The sequence below is a fragment of the Gadus morhua genome, chromosome 20 (genome assembly GCF_902167405.1).
Source record: "Gadus morhua chromosome 20, gadMor3.0, whole genome shotgun sequence".
Lineage (NCBI taxonomy): Eukaryota > Metazoa > Chordata > Actinopteri > Gadiformes > Gadidae > Gadus > Gadus morhua.
In genome coordinates, this window is record NC_044067.1 from 23,206,882 (window position 1) to 23,227,021 (window position 20,140).

Below are 20,140 nucleotides of genomic sequence, written 5' to 3' on the forward strand. Positions count from 1 at the left end.
AAAATGTGAGAGGAGGCAAAGGAGTCAAAGGTATTATTTTATGGCATTAATAATAATGAGAATAATACTACCAATAATATATTCATCATGATCATAATAATAATAGTAATGTTATCAGGTTCATTAAGCTACTGTATGATATGTATTGTCCCCCAAATAGCTGCCCCTTTATGCTTGTGTCAACATTGTGTGGAGAGGAGATTCCTCAGATCTCTCTCTCTCTGTGTGTCTCTGTGTGTGTGTGTGTGTGTGTGTGTGTGTCTCTCTCTCTCTCTCTCTCTCTCTCTCTCTCTCTCTCTCTCTCTCTCTCTCTCTCTCTCTCTCTCGACCTGCTGTGTGACATTTCTCTAATCACCCTGAGTGAGTGTGAGCTCCCCAGGCGGGGTCCCACCTGCACATGCAGCCCTGTGCACATCCTCTCTGGAAACCTGGCTTCCGTTGCGTATCCGCACACCCAAGCCAGGAAACTCATGAGTGTTGGCATGATTCAAATGAGTAAACAAGCCCCTCCCATCATCTGTTCTCCCCCGCGAGGAGTGGTGTCCAGGCCAAGGATTTGGTGGTGGGCAGACCCTACTGGTCAGCCAGTTTCGGGATTGGCCTGCTGTGGAGAATTGGGTTAAGCCCTGGGACTCTTTCTTTATATATATGTGAGGGGTATTACATTGGGGGAGTGGTAAGGGGTTAGCTGGATGCTGCATTGTGAGTCCTGAGTGTGTGAGCGTCCAGGCTGCTGTAAGCTGCTAAATGATATTATGGGAGGACGGTTTCCGTTTTGGCCTCCAGAGGTTTATCATTGAGAGGAATGGGTACTGAATAAAGTACTGCATGCTGAATCATATTCTGGGGACTTGTGTTATGGCTTAAGTGTATACACAAACAAACAACCTTATTCATGCTCTTAGACATCTTTACTACAACATATATACTGCCTATTTATTTATGCTTTGTACTCTGCAGAAATAATTTTCTTTCAACCCGACCTAAAGGTCTAGGTCCTATTTCTTTGTGATTTTCTGTGTGTGTGTGTGTGTGTGTGTGTGTGTGTGTGTGTGTGTGTGTGTGTGTGTGTGTGTGTGTGTGTGTGTGTGTGTGTGTGTGTGTGTCTGCTATGATTCTGTTGCAAAGCGAGATTCTATAATTACCAGCCCCTCATGTGAAATGCATTATCGCACATGAGTGAACAAGCAAGAAACAGGACACACACGCACGCACGCCTGGACGATGACTGGGCATTTAGGGTGTGCGTGTGTGTGTGTGTGTATACAGCCTCTACATTTGTGGGTGACTCCATCATTACTGCCTGCTGTATACTCTTTAAATCTTCTTTCATAATTTGATGGACTCAGCACTCTTGTAGGGTTGATGCTGCTTACTGTACGGGGTTGAGAGGTCAGCAGAGTACGGAAGGTCATACATATGGTGGCTGTACACAAACATATTGGTGGATCATGGATCATATACATTGATACATGTCGATATATCTAACGATATAACATAGGTTTTTTATTATGTATTACAATATGTATACACACATGTATGGCCAGTAGCAACCAGCCCCTTCAACCCACCCACCCTTTCACACAGTTAATCCCCTCCCACCATCTCTAATCCCCACCATCCACCTTCTAAATCTCCCTAGCTCCCTTTTTACTCCCCAGAAACAAACAAACAAACAGGCATATCCACCTGGTCTTAAACTATACACATCCACCTGGTCTTAAAATATACACATCCACCTGGTCTTAACCTATACACATCCACCTGGTCTTAAACTATACACATCAACCTGGTCTTAAGATACACTTCCATCTGGTCTTAACCTAGGGCTGGGTGATTAATCAAACTTTGATTGCGATTTCGATTTTAGCGTCAAACGATCACAAAATTAACAATATAACCGCAAGTGGTGATTCTTGAATTAAAATTCAAGAACACACTAATGGAAGATATATAAATATGACAAATAATTATGAAGGAAAGCTTTTCCACTTAATGCAATACTGTGCCTTAGCTTTCAGGTGAGCTGCAGAGCAAAGGCCAAATGTCATGTTCAGCTTGTTCATAATGCTCGAATCGGGATTCGAACTCTCAACCTAAGGATCACCTTTACAAGGCATTATCCTATTGAGCCACCTATAAACCTGAACTGCAGCCTCATTCACATGGTCAAAATGTCTATTGCACACAACATCCAGAAAACTCCAAGCACACATTTCTCAAGTGAATTAAGGGCTTTCTTAAAAGCATATACCTGAAAAATCTTTGAAATTCTGGGGGAAATAAACATTTGTAGTCAAAAACACCAACGGAAGAAATATAAATATGACAGAGTTATTTATGAAGGATAAATGGTTAACGAAGAAGTTCACCTTAATGCCATACTGTGTCTTGGCAGTCAGATTCTTGGAAACTAATGAGCCGGAATGTTGGTTGCCTGATGAATTTGAGTGGCAATGACCGAATGTCATGTTCAGATTTTTCATTATGCCCTAATCAGGATTCAAACTCTCAACATAAGGATCACCAGTGCAAGGCATTATCCCATTGAGCCACTTACATTCCTGAACTGCATGAAGCCTCATTCACATGGTGAAAATGTCTATTGATAAGCGCACAACATTAAGAAAACTCCAAGCACACATTTCACAAGAGAATTAAGGGCTTTCTTAAAAGATTACAGATCTGAAAATGTGCACTGTTAATGGTATCCACCTAATGATAGCCGTATGGTAGTTATACAATAACAAAATAGTCATATAGGCCAAATGGGTTGAGACTGTGGATGTTTGGCTTTTCTATGAAATTGTGGGAAAAGTAAAAATTTTAGAGCAGAAGATCTGGGTTTTATAGATCCATCTGATTCTAGAGATGCATCTGATTCCAGGTCAATCTGGTGAGGAGAAATAAGCCTAATTCATGATATTTTTATAATAGCACCACCTTTGGGTGCATTACCACAAATTTCGGTTTATGGGTAGTGGGGGTTAGTGGTAATCATACATGACAATTTCAAAAGTTTTCGACTCACGGTATATAGGCTGCAGTATGACTTTTACAGAATTTGAGAAAAAAACGCAGAAACAATGGGGGATCAAGCAGCTTCGCTGCTCGGACCCCTAATAATCTAGTTTTTCGATTTTTATTGTTTTATAATTTTTTATTAATGTTTTATAGAAAGGGCAGAACAGCTGTTTATATATCTGTATATTACTTTAGATTGCAACATTTTCTTTCTGACCATTTTGTGTATTTTTTTAAGGCGAAGTTTAAAAGTCTTTTTTGGGAGAGACATGCTGAACAAATACAACATGTTTTCAAACTGGTAATGGAACGTTTTACAGTACCCAACCCATGCCTAAATCTAATGCGATCAAAAAAACAGTTATGTACAGAGCGATGTCAATATGGAACGCTTTACCTCACACAATCATAGATATTAAGGTTAGAATACACTTTAAAAAACAGCTCAAAATCCATTTTAATAATTCACAATAGTTTATTTAGACTTGTCAATATAGGTGGGCAGATTATGTGATGTTAGTGGAGTGGTGCTATGAAACATCATACTTGATACTTCACAATTTTACCTATATATGTCTTTCTTTTCCCTCTCTATGATGTAATAATTGTACATGTTTTTGTTTTGTTTTTTTCTGTTCTCTTTCATTCTTTATCCTGTTTTCATGTATTGTTGATTTATTGTATGCCAAGTGCAATGGCTAATGGAGATCCTAATAAACTAAACTAAACTAAACCTGGTATTAACCTATACACACACCAACCTGGTATTAATTTAGATATACACATCCACCTGGTCTTAACTTATACACATCCACCTGGTCTTAACCTAAACACATCCACCTGGTATTAACCTAAACACATCCACCCGGTATTAACCTAGACACATCCACCTGGTATTAACCTAAACACATCCACCTGGTATTAACCTAAACACACCCACCCGGTACATTCATCCACCTGGTATTAAGATATACACCTCCACCTGGTATTTTCACAAACACCTGCTATTAAGCTCCATACATTAATACATTTACACTATACGCAGTTTATATACTACATATACAAAGTACCATTTCCAGTAAAGGGTAGGTACACCTAAATCCCCGAAGTCGACATGTATCCCTTCATCCCCCACCCATCATCCATTATGTACTGCATGTATAAATCAGTAGAGTGGGGAGCGTCTGTGGGTATGTTTCTTAGCTCCTCTTCTAATTCCCAGAGTAACATCAATATTACAGCAGCAGGACACAGGAGCCTGGTTGGCGCTTCTTGTAATCCAAGACTAAATGTTGTTGTGTCCTGTATTGTTGCACATAGTTGCAAGCCCATTTATCAAGCCTGCATTGGATGGTGTGTGTGTGTGTGTGTGTGTGTGTGTGTGTGTGTGTGTGTGTGTGTGTGTGTGTGTGTGTGTGTGTGTGTGTGCGTGCTTGCGTGTGCTCATGACGACAGGATGGATGGATGAGGCTCTGCTGGGAGGAGTGCACAAGGGCAGAGAGGTGGTACAGTGGACAGATTCCTGTGGGAGGGATGCTGAACACTCATTGTTACGTAACGTCCTCACGGTGCAGCCAGGCAGGCGGGGGTCCGTTGGTGGGCCCTCTAATCTCACAGGCATTATCTGTCTCTCAGGAACAGGAGGGCTGTACGCACAGGGCCACTGCTCTCTCTCTCTCTCTCTCTCTCTCTCTCTCTCTCTCTCTCTCTCTCTCTCTCTCTCTCTCTCTCTCTCTCTCTCTCTCTCTCTCTCTCTCTCTCTCTCTCTCTCTCTCTCTCTCTCTCTCTCTCTCTCTCTCTCTCTCTCTCTCTCCCCCCTGTTCATCCTCGTAATTGAGTTGGATAAAGTCAGGTCCCGCTCCTTTTTGTCTCGTGTGTTCTGGCGATCTCCTCATCTAAGAATTAGCCTGTGCACATGTTTGCCCTGCTACACACACACACACACACACACACACACACACACACACACACACACACACACACACACACACACACACACACACACACACACACCTTCATCAAACTGCATCAGAAGTGGCGGTCAAGGTCTTGCTGCTTTACAGTATATCATTTCACATGATGTCAATGCCACATTTATTTGTCAAAGTTAACAGACTAAACAGATTATTGACATAAGCTTGATTTGACTACACTGTATAGTAGGGCTGTAACGATACGCGTATCAAACCGAAAATCGCGATACTCAAAGCCACGATCCTGTCTCGCGGTGTGAGAAGGCAGAAGCGCGATACGCCCTTTCTAACTCTGCGGTCAAATTGTCCGATTGAAATTTGCTAATAATTTGTCTAAATAATAGTCTGCTGACAGCGCCCCCTCCTATCGATGCCGTAAGTATGCGACTGCAATCCTCCGTGGCTACGGAGGATCGCATTTCTCCACAGCCGTCGAAGTGCTCATATGCGATATGAACGACATTTATCCAGAGGGGGCCTGTGTGATCCTGTCTCTATTGTTTTGTGTGATTTGACTGGCAGTTTGTCTGCTTATAGGTCGGAATGAAGCGGCCACCGATTATTGACAGGATGGGTACTTTATTCTACCGGACTCGTTCGCTTCTTCACTAGACACACACGCTACCGCTCGCTCTCCTCGCTCGTCCACTCACTCGCTGACGTCACTCACACACGCATACGCACATTGCCATTCTGGCGCACACACATATGCTACTCGTAACGCCTCGTTATTGCGACGTTCATGACCTTCAGGTTTTTCTCCATCTATTGAAAGTTAGGCTATTAAACATGTTGCATTCTATACGGCCTGATTATGTCATTATTTAAAGGTTGGGTAGGTGATTTGCGAAACGCCAGCAGATTTTGAAAATACACAACTCAAATGGTCCTACCCCCTCTCCTTCAACGCTGACTCTGACTCCACCCATTCCAAGTACCTGGACGCGCAATCATGCACGAGCGCGAACAGAGATGCGCGAGAGCGAGCCAGGCTAGCTTAGGTTTTCGTTTAACAACATGGCACTACATTCAGCTGTAAGTTGCACCCAGTACCGCGGGAAGTAGGAGTGCTGGGGGTGCTGCAACACCCCCTGTCCGAGGCCCTGTCTTATCACAGAAAACGATCATTTCTAAAAACTCCGGCCAAAGTGGAGATTTCTGAAAACGCCGGTTATGTGTTGTCGTGTCAACGGGGAGAAACGGGATTTTAGGTTCTGAAGCGTCACATTATGCACCAGGAAATGCTTAACGTCATGTGAGCGCCCGCTGTACCGTATTGGTCCGAATATAAACACAAACCCCATTGTAAGACGACCTATATTTGGAAAAAAGATTTGAAGACCAGATCCGTTTTTTATGAATAAATAAATTGTATTCATTGAAATAATATACGAAAATAAAAAGGCATCGAATAAAACACTGCATTGCCACTAAACAGTAGTGCAAATAGGCCGTACTGATGTGTACACCAAAGACTATTCCTGACACTCCTCTGCCCCGCTGTGTTCGCTCTGGCTGTGGTCGCTCCGAACTGTTTCGGCCCGTGGCAAAGCGAGTCATCCTCGCGCTGTCCAAGGCATTTTGAGACGCAGCATTTATTTAATGCTCATATGACCTAGTGCTGAAAAAAGGTTAGATGAAAAAGTGTGAGGGTAGCGGTGGTGCGCTAAACTTGTTCTGTGAGCAGCTGGATGTGAACGATCGATTTTCAACTGTCCGCGCATGCACTGGTGTAATTGAGCTGCGCTGCTATACATCTTTTTTTTTATCAATGTAACGAGTTGCGAGTCTAGTGCAGGCTGAGGTTTTTTTTTCCCCAGCACCCCCTGCTGAGAATACGTTCTCGCTGCAATGGTTGGACCAGATGTTATAAACATTAAACGGTCACATAAATCATTACTATTTTTCGAAAATGTATGTTTGTTTCATATAATTGTATTGGAAGTCCTGGTTTTCACTAGGGTTGCCGCGGTGTGGACATTTTCACACCGAGTAATACACTCGTCTCCACACCGGTATTACCGAGTATAAACGGTATAAACTTTGAAACTAGGTCAACCGCCACACAAGCATCGGTTTTTAGACCCTTCTCGTCCTTCAGTTGCCGCCAACGTTCGAAAGCAGCGCCTAGGATTATTCTTGATTTCAGTTTTTCTCTTTCAGCGTTTTTATTATCAATTACTCTCTGAAAAAGAGTTTTCCTTCTCTTTGCTGGTGGTGGTGGTGGTGGTGGGGATGGTGGCGTCTTGTCTGCCATGGAAATTGTCTTCTACTGCTAGGTCCAAATGTGGATTAACTAGTTCCAGTAGCTACCGCAGGATAACAACAAACAGGAGCTTGCTCTGGGTCACGAGTACTGCACGAAGGGGTCGCGCGCGGGGCGCGGGGGAGGGGGAGTGCAGTACGACCGTTTGATTGACGTACTTACTGTCCAATGCAACTCGGTGGCAATGGAAATGATTGGCTGGAGTTTTTCGAGCCCTGCCCGTTCCACAGATGATTGACTTGTTTAATTTTCATGTCAGTACTTCTAACTCAGTGGCTGTAAGCGGGTTATGATAAGGATTTCAAGTAATTTTGCAAAAATGGCCAAAAAAGCAAATCACCTATACAACCTTTAAGCTACATAGCCTAATAAGAAGTGCTAATAAGGATATTTGACTAAACCAACCAAACAGTTGAAAAAAGCATCCTCCCACACGTTATGTCTTATTCATTTAGCTATACTTTAATAGTATTCTTTCTGTTCAAATCTGTTCAGTGTTCCAAATTATTTGTTATTAAATGTTACATTAAGTTAATTGGTATATATGTGTTGTTTAAATAAAATGCTTTTTAAATTTCAAAAAATCGTGGGATGTATCGAACCGTGGGTCAAAAATCGTGATACAAACCGAATCGTGAGTTTGTGTATCGTTACAGCCCTACTGTATAGTGTATCTGATCCAAAAGGGCTGTCTTCACACAGAAGACTCAGAGCTGATCAAATCCTTTCAGTTCATCGATTGGTCGACTGCTCTGCTCCAATCAGACTCCTGGATAAGGCCAGTGTTTTCAGGGGACCAGGCCACACGTGGGGGAACGGTGGAAATGCAGATAGGTTTATCAGTTGGAGGTCATAGATATTGAATGATTTACTTTTGGCAAAAAATCTGAGGGCAGCATTTTGTGTGTGTGGGGGGGCAGACAGAGAGGTAAACACTGTGAGCCTGTGTGGCGGCGATGATGTGCCCTCTTTTATTTATGCGGGAGACATGGGAGCTGTCAGTAGCGCTGTTCCGTTGTTGGTGAAATAGTAATGAGCGTGTAACGGAGCTAAGTGAGTGTGGCTTACATCCCACTGCTCCAGTGGAGAGAGAGGCCTGCGGACCAGGGGCGACCCACGCCACAGTATGTCAGTTTGTCCCTCCGTCCGTCCGGCCATGGTTACCGATAGGGCCGTCATGGAGGTTAGCTGACTGGCCCAGGTGGGGGGTCTTCAGTGTCACTGGTTAACTGACTGGGCCCAGTTGAGGGGTCTTCAGTGTCACTGGTTAACTGACTGGGCCCAGGTGGGGGGTCTTTAGCCTCACTGGTAAACTGACTGGGCCCAGGTGAGGGGTCTTAAGTGTCACTGGTTAACTGACTGGGCCCAGGTGGGGGGTTTTAGCGTCACTGGTAAACTGACTGGGCCCAGGGGGGGGGTTTTAGCGTCACTGGTTAACTGAATTGGCCCAGGTCAGGGGTCTTTAGTGTCACTGGTTTGCCAAAGTTTCTCATGAAAAGTGTGAGTTGGAGGCAATTTTGTTAGAAATGTGTTTGTGTGGTATGTGTGTGTAGAGGATGGCTTGTTGAAGCAGCCCCACCTGGCCGAGTCTGATCTGGCTCTGGGGCTGGTTGAGGCTGCACACCTAGTGGGCATTAAGTAATCAGTGTGTACAGGTTAAACCTGCCATCTCCACACACACTCGTGAGATCTCCTGCATGGCAGCATTGATCCCAATGTTCATGTGTCATTGTCTGCAAACTCTACAACAAACTGTCTTCAAAGATCACCACCGTTCTGGAGGATCTCAGTAAAAGCTCCCCATGTGGAGTGTAGAAAGGTCATTGCTACAGTATGCTAACAAGGGCTGTAACGATACGCGTATCAAACCGAAAATCGCGATACTCAAAGCCACGAACCTGTCTCGCGGTGTGAGAAGGCAGAAGCGCGATATGCCCTTTCTAACTCTTCGGTCAAATTGTCCGATTGAAATTTGCTAATAATTTGTCTAAATAATAGTCTGCTGACAGCGCCCCCTCCTATCGATGCCGTAAATATGTGACGAGATGCCCTCTCTGTGATCACAGCTCTCCGTGGCTACGGAGGATTGCATTTCTCCACAGCCGTCGAAGTCCTCATATGCGATATGAACGACATTTATTCAAGTGGGCCGAGTGGGCCAAGCGCGAAAAAAATTGCCTGTGTGATCCTGTCTCTATTGTTTTGTGTGATTTGACTGGCAGTTTGTCTGCTTATAGGTCGGAATGAAGCGGCCACCGATTATTGACAGGATGGGTACTTTATTCTACCGGACTCGTTCGCTTCTTCACTAGACACGCGCGCTACCGCTCGCTCTCCTCGCTCGTCCACTCACTCGCTGACGTCACTCACACACGCATACGCACACTGCCATTCTCGCGCACACACATATGCTACTCGTAACACTCAGGCCCCCAGGATAGGCATATACTTCCGCAATCCACCCGTGCTCAGAGGCCAAGCCTGGTATTGCAGCTGTTTTAGCTGGGAGTGGACGGGGGTCCGTCATTTCATGTGGCCGAGAAGTAGATATCGCCGTCCACTCCAATACAAGTGGGGAACAGGATTGTGTCTCCACAAAAAATGTCTGGATATCAATCAAAGGCTCATAATTATCTTTCTACCCTGTTCTAAAAAAATGTAAGTTTTTTCTTTTCAAAACGCCTCCTCAAGCGTTTTATTAGCAGTTGATGTTGGGTGGGCAGCTGAAAGGAGCCGTACTGAAACAAACGGCTCCTTGCTATGGACCTATTTTGAAGTGCACGGCTCCATTAACTTCCGAATTAAATTAAATTCCGAATTAACTTCCATTAACTCAATGTGACAATGTGGTATTGGCAGTGGCGGGCCGTACTATTAGGCAAACCAGGCATTTGCCTGGAGCCCCAGGCCCCATAGAAGGTTTTTTGGGCCCCCAAAATGCCCCAATGCATATATTTTGTCCCCATATTTATTATTTTTATAAAAATCTCTTCACAATAGTAGCATCGGGATGTCTAATTACTCATATTTTGACAATCTTTCCTTGTGCACCCCCCTTCAGTCTGCACTACATGGACTATTCCATGTTACGCGCATCACGCTCATCACGCGTATGCAGAAATGATGTCAAATTCAAAACAGTAAGCGGTAAGAGAGAGAGAGAGAAAACGAGTGAGACATAAATCGAGTGAAACATGAAGCGATCGTACGAAAGCGGGTCACATAAAAAGAATAAGAAAGACCAAAGGCAGGACCTGCTTTCAAAGCTGCCAAAGCTATCCAGCTTTTTTACAGCCACCGCAGTGTTAGCGGGACCGCGTCGGCGGCTCAAGAGCAGCCGTCAACGTCGTTTGCTCTCACGTTACTGCTCCTTTCATTCCAAGTGGCTCTGGCTCAGCCAGCAGCCATGCTAATGACGTGTGTCAACAAACTGACGGAGATGATGCACAACTGGAAGTGAATATTGCTCATTCTCCTTCTTCCACTTCGGTTATTGAAATTGATGACAATAACGATAACAATGACTGCGAGACATATATTCTTGTGGATGACCCAGCACTCAAGCCCAAGCAGCTGTGTCTTGGGCAGGCGCACACATATTCTAGTGGATGACCCAGCACTCTGGCCCAAGGGCCGCAGATTCACAAAAGCATACACTTACATAGTAATGAAAAATGATGAGAGGGTGAACAGGTCTTGGTTAGTCTAGTGAAAGTGCAGACCGTGTTTTTTGCTTTTGTTTGTTGTTTGTTGTCAACATAACTAATCTTATTGTTTTGTATGTTATTCTCAATTTGTGAATAGATAATTAACATTTGCATGAAAGAAGGATAGTGACTTTTGTTCATCCCTTGTATGGAGTTTCTCATTATGCGACATAAGGTACAATAGACCGGTAGATGCAGGGGCCCCTAAATTACTGTTCGCCTGGAGCCCCCAAAGGGCTAAGTTCGCCACTGGGTATTGGCATATATATTCCAGAATTTGAAAAAGGATATGGATATAGAGTGGGTGACTTTATCAGTATACTCAATCGAGATGGCCACAATAATAACCGCTCTTAGATGGGTTGTAGATACTAAGTTTTATAATAAATAATTCAATACGTGAAGATTTGGTGATAGAGGTAAAGCATCTTCTTTTAAATATTATAAGCCTTGGTTAGTTATTCAGTTCTGTTGGATTCCAGCCCACCATGGAATATATGGCAATGAAATTGCTGATAAATTAGCTAAAAGATACTAACCTAATTAGAAGAATTTAACCTTAAGTATATATATTTTTTATTTTTATTTATTCATTTCTTTTGTTAGTTTGTTTTATTTTGTTTATTTTGTTTCATTAGTTTGGTTTTTTCTTTGAATTTATTTGTATGATTTGCCAACGTCCTTGTCCTTGTCAACGTCCTTGTCACAAACTCCTGTGTAGTAGTCCAGTAGGTCGCGGTATATGGGGAAAAACTATGATCCGCCACTAAACTAGAAGAAGAAGAAGATCTCTGCATCCGGTACGTCACGGACTAGGTCACGTGTCCTGGCCACATACCGCGGAAGCAAATCGCTCCTGTATGTTACCCTGCGCCACTGAGCAGTTTGTATATGAATGAATGGGCGGCCATTTTCCAGTCCGTGGTCCATCCTTTATTATGTCCATGGTAACACTGCCTCGTTATTGCGACGTTCATGTTTTTCCTCATCTATTGAAAGTTAGGCTATTAAACATGTTGCATTCTATACGGCCTGATTATGTCATTATTTAAGCTACATAGCCTAATAAGAAGCGCTAATAAGGATATTTGAATAAACCAACCAAACAGTTAAAGGGGCCCTATTATGCCTACCAGCAAAAAGCATCCTCCAACTGCAATCTTTGGTTATTTCTTTATTAATTTAGCTATACTTTAATAGTATTCTTTCGGTTCAAATCTGTTCAGTGTTCCCAATTATTTGTTATTAAACATTAAGATAATTGGTATTTAAGTGTTGTTTAAATAAAATGCTTTTTAAATTTAAAAGAATCGTGGGATGTATCGAACCGTGGGTCAAAAATCGTGATACAAACCGAATCGTGAATTTGTGTATTGTTACAGCCCTATACGCCAGCAAGCGAATTACAGTCTGGGCAAGACGGGTTGGATTCATTAGGGCTGTAATTACATTTTAAATATTTAATACAAAAAGTTAATTAAGGAGATGGTAAATGTTGAAAATTTTATTTTATTTAGAGCAGACTTCATCTGTTGGACAAAACCTTCTAAAAATAAGGTAAAATGTAAATCGTAGTTAATGGGAGATTTGGCTTTCAATACTAGCTATTCATTAAGTAGTTCCGCTCAAATTTCATTTCCCTTCTGTACTACGTCTGGGTTTGCGGTATTTTCCTGGGTTTTCTCCGTCCAAATTTTGTGCGTCCAATCAGCGAACAGAGGGAGTGGCTGAGATCAATGACGTTAAAGTCAGCTCTCGTTGACGGACATCTTCACGCACAGTGTTTGGTTTGTTTACAGCCGGCGCGCAACGTGATTATGGTTATGGCAGATCCAGAGTGGCACTGGGCAGATCCAATCATTTTATACTTCAACAGACACCTGCCTTCAAGTGAGTTAACGTTAGCCAATTGAGTGGGGCAGACTCTCTGTGCAAATGAAATTAAGTACAAGAGTTTGGTAGGACCATGCTAGCTTTTCATTACAAACAATCTTAAACTGTAGTGGATTGGCATCTTCTGTACTCTTTTATTTACATGGCTGCTGGATGTGTTGTGGCTATGTGGGGTTATTTAAATGTCTAGTGGTGTGTTATAACGCTGGCTTCCTATAGAAAGGACCTGTGCATCCTCAGCACACCAGGAGAACCCAGCAGTGGGCCTTGTTGGTATTTTTCTGCAGTTCATCTGTCTTCAGTTGTGTGGGGCTGGGCTCTGTTGTTGCTTTAGCGTGGCTGAAGGAGACGGCTCTCACCGAGTGTTTGTGATGCGGTCGGTGTGTTTGCCTCTTCCCTCTCTTGCTGCGTGATGTTGTTTCCACATGACGGCAGAACATTGAATTTCGGCCAAAGGACAAAGCTAGAAAAACTTCTTAGGCAAAGAAAAGAAAGAAGCTCTCAGACTAGGTAATGTTCAACCAGTACTCTCGTTCTGGGGATTCCCCATCTTGCTTCTCCTTATCCATCCGTGATCACGCGTGGAAGAGCCAGGGCAAAGGGGCCATTTCCCAGCACTGCATTGTTAACCTATTACAGAAGCTTCTGTTTCTACAGATCCATCAGACCCCCCCTCCCCCTGCCTGGTAGAAGCAGCGACCTGCTCGGTCATCTGCAGCCTGACTCATTTGAATCTGATTTCTTGCCAGAGCCCCTCGTTAAGCTGGAGTCAGCCCCCCTGGACCAGGGGGTGCAAAAGCTCCCTGCTGGGGGGGGTGTGTGTGTTGGGGATGGGGGGAGAAGCTGGGAGAAAAATGCTGAACCAGCCTGCTGAACCTCACCCTTCTAAAACTGTAAAGGCCAATTTCCACCAGAACCGCCACGGAAGCTGTACGACAGCGAAGCCGCTGTGTTCCGTACTGCAATCCCCACTAGAAGTGGTCCGGATATGTTCCGGCTGATGGCTCAAGACGTGCATAATTATAATATATGGATTGTAAAAAATGTTATGATTAGAATACAATATTATTCACGAGTTATAATCAACCCCTACATAATATATATATTAGAGCTGTCAGTTAAACGCGTTATTAACGGCGTTAACGCAAACCAAATTTAACGGCGTTAATTTTTTTATCGCGTGATTAACGCAATTTTATAAAAAAAAAAAATATATATATTTTTTTTTTTTTTCTTTGGCTCAAAACAAAGAAGCAGTAGCCTGACTGCTATGTTCAAATGACATTTGTTCAAAGCAGTCGTTTAATTGCACTATAGGCTCTTTTTTTGTATCTTCCTGTTTTGATCAGTGTATATGCCAATGTTGTTATCAATAAAAAATCATTTGCACAAGGCAAGCCGATGCACTTCACCATGTTGATAAGATAATTAAAATGAGAAGAATTATGTGACAAAAAAATCAAGGGATATTTAGCATAGAAAAATAATTTGCGATTAATCGCGATTAATTAGAGTTAACTATGACATTAATGCGATTAATCACGATTAAATATTTTAATCGCTTGACAGCTCTAATATATATACATCGATATTATAACCCATTAAATACGGTATGATTTATTTTCTAGATATCATGGCAACGTCGCAGTCCGCTCACGACACTGGACTTGCGAATAGAGAATAGATGAGCCATCGATGCAGACTTTCATTTCTTTGTCACTGATTATCTATTGATACCATAGAAGATAGACTGTATTATATTAGAATACCCTGTTAGTGAATTGCATAGGGGTCTATGTAAGATCATCAATATTCATTAGCAAATCCAAACTGATTGGCTGTAGAAGTGTTCTGAGACACGGCTGCGAACCGGCAACCTTCAAAAATAGAAGAAGCAAGTTTAGTAAACGAAGTGCTGGTTTGGGGAAGGTTCCGTATCAAGGGGAATAGCCTACATTGACTATAATGGTTTATATTATTTTCGGCGATTGTTTTACTGCCATGGCGCTTCCGTGACGGTTCTGGTGGTAAAAGCCATAACCCACCCCCATGCTTCCATTCTAAAGCCCTCCCCCCAGTGGTCCCCAGAGTTGTGTGTGTGGGGGGGGGATGTTGGAAGGGTATTGGAAGGATGGTGCTGGAGCATCTGTTCATCAAGCCCCTCTCCCTATCCATCAGCCTCTTATGCTACAGGCTCTGGTCCAGTGCCTCACCAGGCCTCCCCCTGTGTTGTCAAGCATTATCGCAAGGACCTACCTACCCTTCACACATAGAGATTTTGGGGACATGATATTCACATGCACAAACACACACACGCACACGAACGCGTAAGCATGCACACGCGCACATCGCACAACAAATGCCCAGAACAGTCAGCACCGGGTTCTGTTTTGTTCCCCAGCCTCCATTAACACCAAACGCCCATTAGAGCCAGAACCCAACCAGGGGCTCTGCCGACCAAACGGCCATTAGAACCAGAACTCAACCAGGGCCTCCGCCAGCTGTATGGGTCGGTGTGTGAGTCCATCTGACTGGGCCTGTTTATGTGACTGTCTTGTAAGTCGTCGTAGTTGAATGGGAATTATTGGAGTTGAGTTGAACAGCAGAAGCCTGCCGATGCTGTACAAGAGCGGGCAGGAGGTAGGAGGCTGGGGTGGATTCACGGCTTCACAAATATCAAACATTAAACAAGCTATTAAACACTACATCACACTAACAGCAATAGGCTAATCATGCTACATCTACTCCGAAGACACTTATATTATTAATGATGCATTAATTCAAGCTGTAAAACCGCCTCCTGTCTCCTCAGTCAAAAAGGAAAGGATTTCCTTCTGATGCTAAACAGTGCCCTACTTTGAGAGAGTCCAGCGAGACTCTCAAGCCCAACCTGCGGTTCAGAACCCCCTCCTCTTCCTCTGCCTCCCACCCACCACTGCTCCCCCAGCTCATCATCCTTCCCCCTCCTCTTCCTCTGCCTCAGACCCCCCCTGTTCCCCCAGCTCTTCCTCCCCCCTCCCTCCCTCCTCCTCCCTCCCCCTCCTCTTCTTCTGGCTCTGCCTCCCCCCGCTCCCCCTGATCTTCATCCCCCCTCCCTCCTCTTCCTCTGCCTCCGACCCACCCCTGCTCCACCAGCCCTTCATCCCCCCCTCCGTTCCCTTTCCCTCCCCCTCCCTCAGTGCGTCAGGGTGCTTCATTCATGAAACTGGTTTCACAGGCATCTGTGACGCCTCCCTCGCTCATTCTCATGCAGGGACACGGCGGAGGTCTCTCCCTCTCTCCCTCCCTCCCTCCCTCCCTCTCTCCCTCCCTGCATCAGGCTGTGTGCTCTGTGTCTCCTGCCTCAGAGTGGAGTACGGACCATGTGTTTGAGCTCTTTCTGCTGTGAGTAATCTGCTAATGCAGCGCCTTGAGTGTGTGTGGACCAAGTTAGTCATTTAGAGTGTGTACTGCGTAGTGTGCATGTTGTTAATAATTGTGTGTGTTTGTGTGTGTGGTCATGTTTTGGCCTACTATCGTCACTGGGTATGTGAGTGTATCTCTCGCAATTTGCTTGAAATTTGCTGGTATACTGTGCATGTGCGTGTTTTTTTATGTAAGCAAAGTGTTGTGCATGTGTGCGTAAGCACTCTTTCTCCTGTTCATGCGCCTGCGCTCGTGCAGACCCAGTGAAAGTGCTGCCCGGCGGCCGACCGCGGCCAGGGCACGAGCTGCCAGCTCCAGCAGTGCAGCCATTGTGTGTGCATACATACTGACGGCATGGTACTGCCAGTGCGGGGGGGTGCCTCTGCCGGGGGGGGTGTGTGTGTAGTTCTCCGTGTCCTACGATGAAGGAAAGGTCGCAGGGTCGGTAGGACCGTCCTGTTCCTCTCTTAGTGCCGCAGGACAAAAATGCCCCCCGATCACTGACAGTTGTGTTCGCCTCATAAACACACACTCACACACACACACACACACACACACACACACACACACACACACACACACACACACACACACACACACACACAACTTTATAAGCACTTAATTTCATGCTTCGTGTCTTTCATAGTCTTTCATGTCTTTCATAGGCTGTCTGTTTATTACTTTCATTTGTATGCAGAAATGAGTTGAGTGTACCTCAACGTGCACAGTTTGCCCTCGTTCATACCGTGTGTGTGTGCGTGTGTTGTGACTTCGTGTGTTGTGACTGCGTATGTCCTCTGCGACTAAGCATCTTTATGTAACAGCCAGGATGAATAGCCCACAGTCGGGCTTTGGAAGAGAGATGGAACGCATCCAAGCGAACAGTTAAAACACACTGAATACACACTTAAACAAACGTACTCTGAGAATGAACGTGCGTCATCTGTCCCCATGTCGCTGATGATGATGATGATGATGCACTCTTACTGAGGAAGCATGCAGTTCACTTCATACTGAACCGGGGATTGACATAAAAGCCTCCTGAACCAGAGTCACAGTAATGTGTATTGATTTCTGAGCCTGCGTGTCAAACCTTCTTATATTCTGCTCTCCTGCCCTCACCTCCTCTCAGCTCGCTCTCCTTCTCCTCGCGTCGCTGTCTGGTTGCCCCGCCGATGTTTCCACAATTAAACCTGTGTCAGTCACAACCAGCCCCCTGCAATACGGCCATGTGGCCCTGCTTCTGTCTGCAAGTCTCTGTGTGTTTGTCTGTGTGAGTATGTGCGTGTGTGTGTCCGTCTGTGTGAGTGTGTTTCTGTTTGTGCATCTGTGTGTGTGTGTTTTCAGCTGCTGGTAAGTGTAGGGTAGAATGTGTGTGTGTCGGGGTGTGGGTGTGTGGTTGTATTGTGTGCATATAGTGTGTGCGTGTGTGTTTGCGTGTAATGCGTTTGTGTGTGTGTGTGTGTGTGTGTGTGTGTGAGTGTGTGGGTGCAGGGCAGACAGGCACAGGTCACATGGAGCCAGCTCCTCTTGTGTCCTTTGTTGTCGCTGTTGGGCAGCCTGTCCCCATCCAGCCATGGCTGCTCTCTAACACGCACGCACACACACACACACACACACACACACACACACACACACACACACACACACAGACACACACACACACACACACACACACACACACACACACACACAAACCAGTAGCTACTGTCTCGAACCACATCCATAAATAATACTCTTTAATCATTCTGTCTGTCTGTGTCTCTCTCCCAGTCTCGCTCTCTCTGATTTCCGGATTTCACTGCAATTGTTTTACCAATCATGCTGAAAAAGAGGCCTTCTTACATGTAGACGCACACACAGACCGGACACACATGCGCACTGGGATGCACTGAGATGCACACAGACACACACACACACACAGGGACCTGCGCCTGATTGGCTATGTGTGACAGGTGTGGTCATGTTGTTGATGTTCCCGCTGAGTGCTGGCCTTGGAGAGTCCAAAGTCTGTGTCAGCCTGGGAGACAACCAGTGCAGACAGGCTGCTGTGCTGCTGCTGTCCCCAGCACCGCGGACACACACTGCGTCCTCCTCCAGGGTTGCCAGATCTGGCCAGATTGGGCGGGAAATCAAGCCCAATCTGGCAACAATGTCTTCCTCATGGTACTCCATTGAAATGGTTAATCATCAGCTATCCATCACAAGACCTTGTTTTCTAGATCTTCCAGATATTCAGTTTACATTTCACAATGAAGGGTCTGGTCTCTGCTTGGCAGCCATTTATTTCTAAATATGGGCACGGCCTTGCATTGTCCAAAACAGGCCAGTCAGATGAAATAAATAAGATGAATAACTCGGGGGAATAAATGTATTTTCTCCCGAGAATCTCCTACCACAGACAGTCTGTTTTGGTTGGAACCATTTTGATGGCTCCATGCCAACAGTCCTTGCCCACCATGCACAAACCCTTATACACGATATTAGTATAGTGCAGGCTAAACTGACCTGCAGAGAGGAATGTGAATGGTGGCCTTGGAAGCATCCCTTCCAAGGCCACCGTACCACTATCTAGCTCTGTGACATTCAAATCATACAACTCAGCTCATCGGGCACGGGTACATTCTCCACATCTTGACATTCACGTTTCAATCCATACTGAATATAGAGACACGTTAGAACTGATTTCCAATGCTGTTGACTTTCTGTTTATAGTTATCGCCCCACTGACCAAATAATAACGAGTGTGTGTGTGTGTGTGTGTTAGGGCTGTCAAAATTGCTCAAAAATGACATTCGAATGTTCGTTTGGAAAAAAATCACGAATTCGAACTATTCGAATATCTGGTTGCCTATTTTACGCAGTTGCCGTCAATATGTCAATAATACGACAAAACCATGGTTCAAATTAGTGGGATATATATATATCATATAAACAGCCCAGTAACGTGGAGGCCTAATCATGAAAAGCCACAACTTTGTATCGCTTGCATTTCACCACCACACCTGCAAGCGCGCAAACTATAGTAATCTGAAGAAGACGCCCGCTTCTGAATGTTACAAAGTATGCTAGTGGTAACGTTCCTTGCTTTGCTTACCATTTATCGAGAAGGCCTATTAAAATCGATAAAGAAAAAAATGCATGTCGCCTACGTCTTCCACCATGCCAGCGAAAGGGCCAGCACTACGCACCGTTCAGATTCATGAAAAAAAAGCTGTCTCGGACTTTGCCGAGAACATTGCGTTATAGCAGCTTTCACCAGCCAGACTACTAGCTCCCTGAGCTCTACTTCGGATGCTTATTGAATGGCATAGCCGAGCTGGAATACCTATATCCAAGTACGGAAACCCCGAGGGGATAAAATACATTTGCTCTTCACAATACTAGTCTGTTACACTTGTACCGCGGGAGTGTTTTTTCACATTCGAATATTATGAGGGACATCGCGAACAGACAGAGGCTCATTCACAAAGCAGATAGAGGCGCTTGTACCGCGGGAGTGTTTTTTCACATTCGAATATTAATTTTCACGTTCGAATTCGCGTTTTTGGATACATTTCGAACGAATATTCGAACTTTGAATATTCGTTGACAGCCCTAGTGTGTGTGTGTGTGTGTGTGTGTGTGTGTGTGTGTGTGTGTGTGTGTGTGTGTGTGTGTGTGTGTGTGTGTGTGTGTGTGTGTGGTTCTGTCCCTCTGTCTGGAAATGAGTCATGGGCTATCGTTATAATTGCTGAAATAGCCAGTAATGTTAAGAGGAAGAGACAATGAAAGTAATTCATTATTAAATTGTATTATTCAGAATTATTCAGAATTCAGGATCTTGTCTGAAGGGTTTATGTTCGTACAGGAAAGCCCTGTGCAAAGATTAA

At 44.5% G+C, this 20,140-nt stretch overlaps 1 protein-coding gene across 2 annotated transcripts in view; it reads left to right on the forward strand.

The window, feature by feature from the left end:
- Window positions 1-20,140, forward strand: part of map3k13 (mitogen-activated protein kinase kinase kinase 13) — a 60,056-nt gene that overhangs the window by 1,915 nt on the left and 38,001 nt on the right. The window contains exon 1 of one of the 2 annotated variants that reach the window (XM_030343488.1): window positions 16,165-16,247. The exons of the other annotated variant lie outside the window; for it this stretch is intronic. The gene's annotated coding sequence lies outside the window, so the exon portion shown is untranslated. Of the gene's footprint in view, window positions 1-16,164; window positions 16,248-20,140 lie in introns of those variants that run through there. 2 annotated transcript variants of the gene reach the window in all.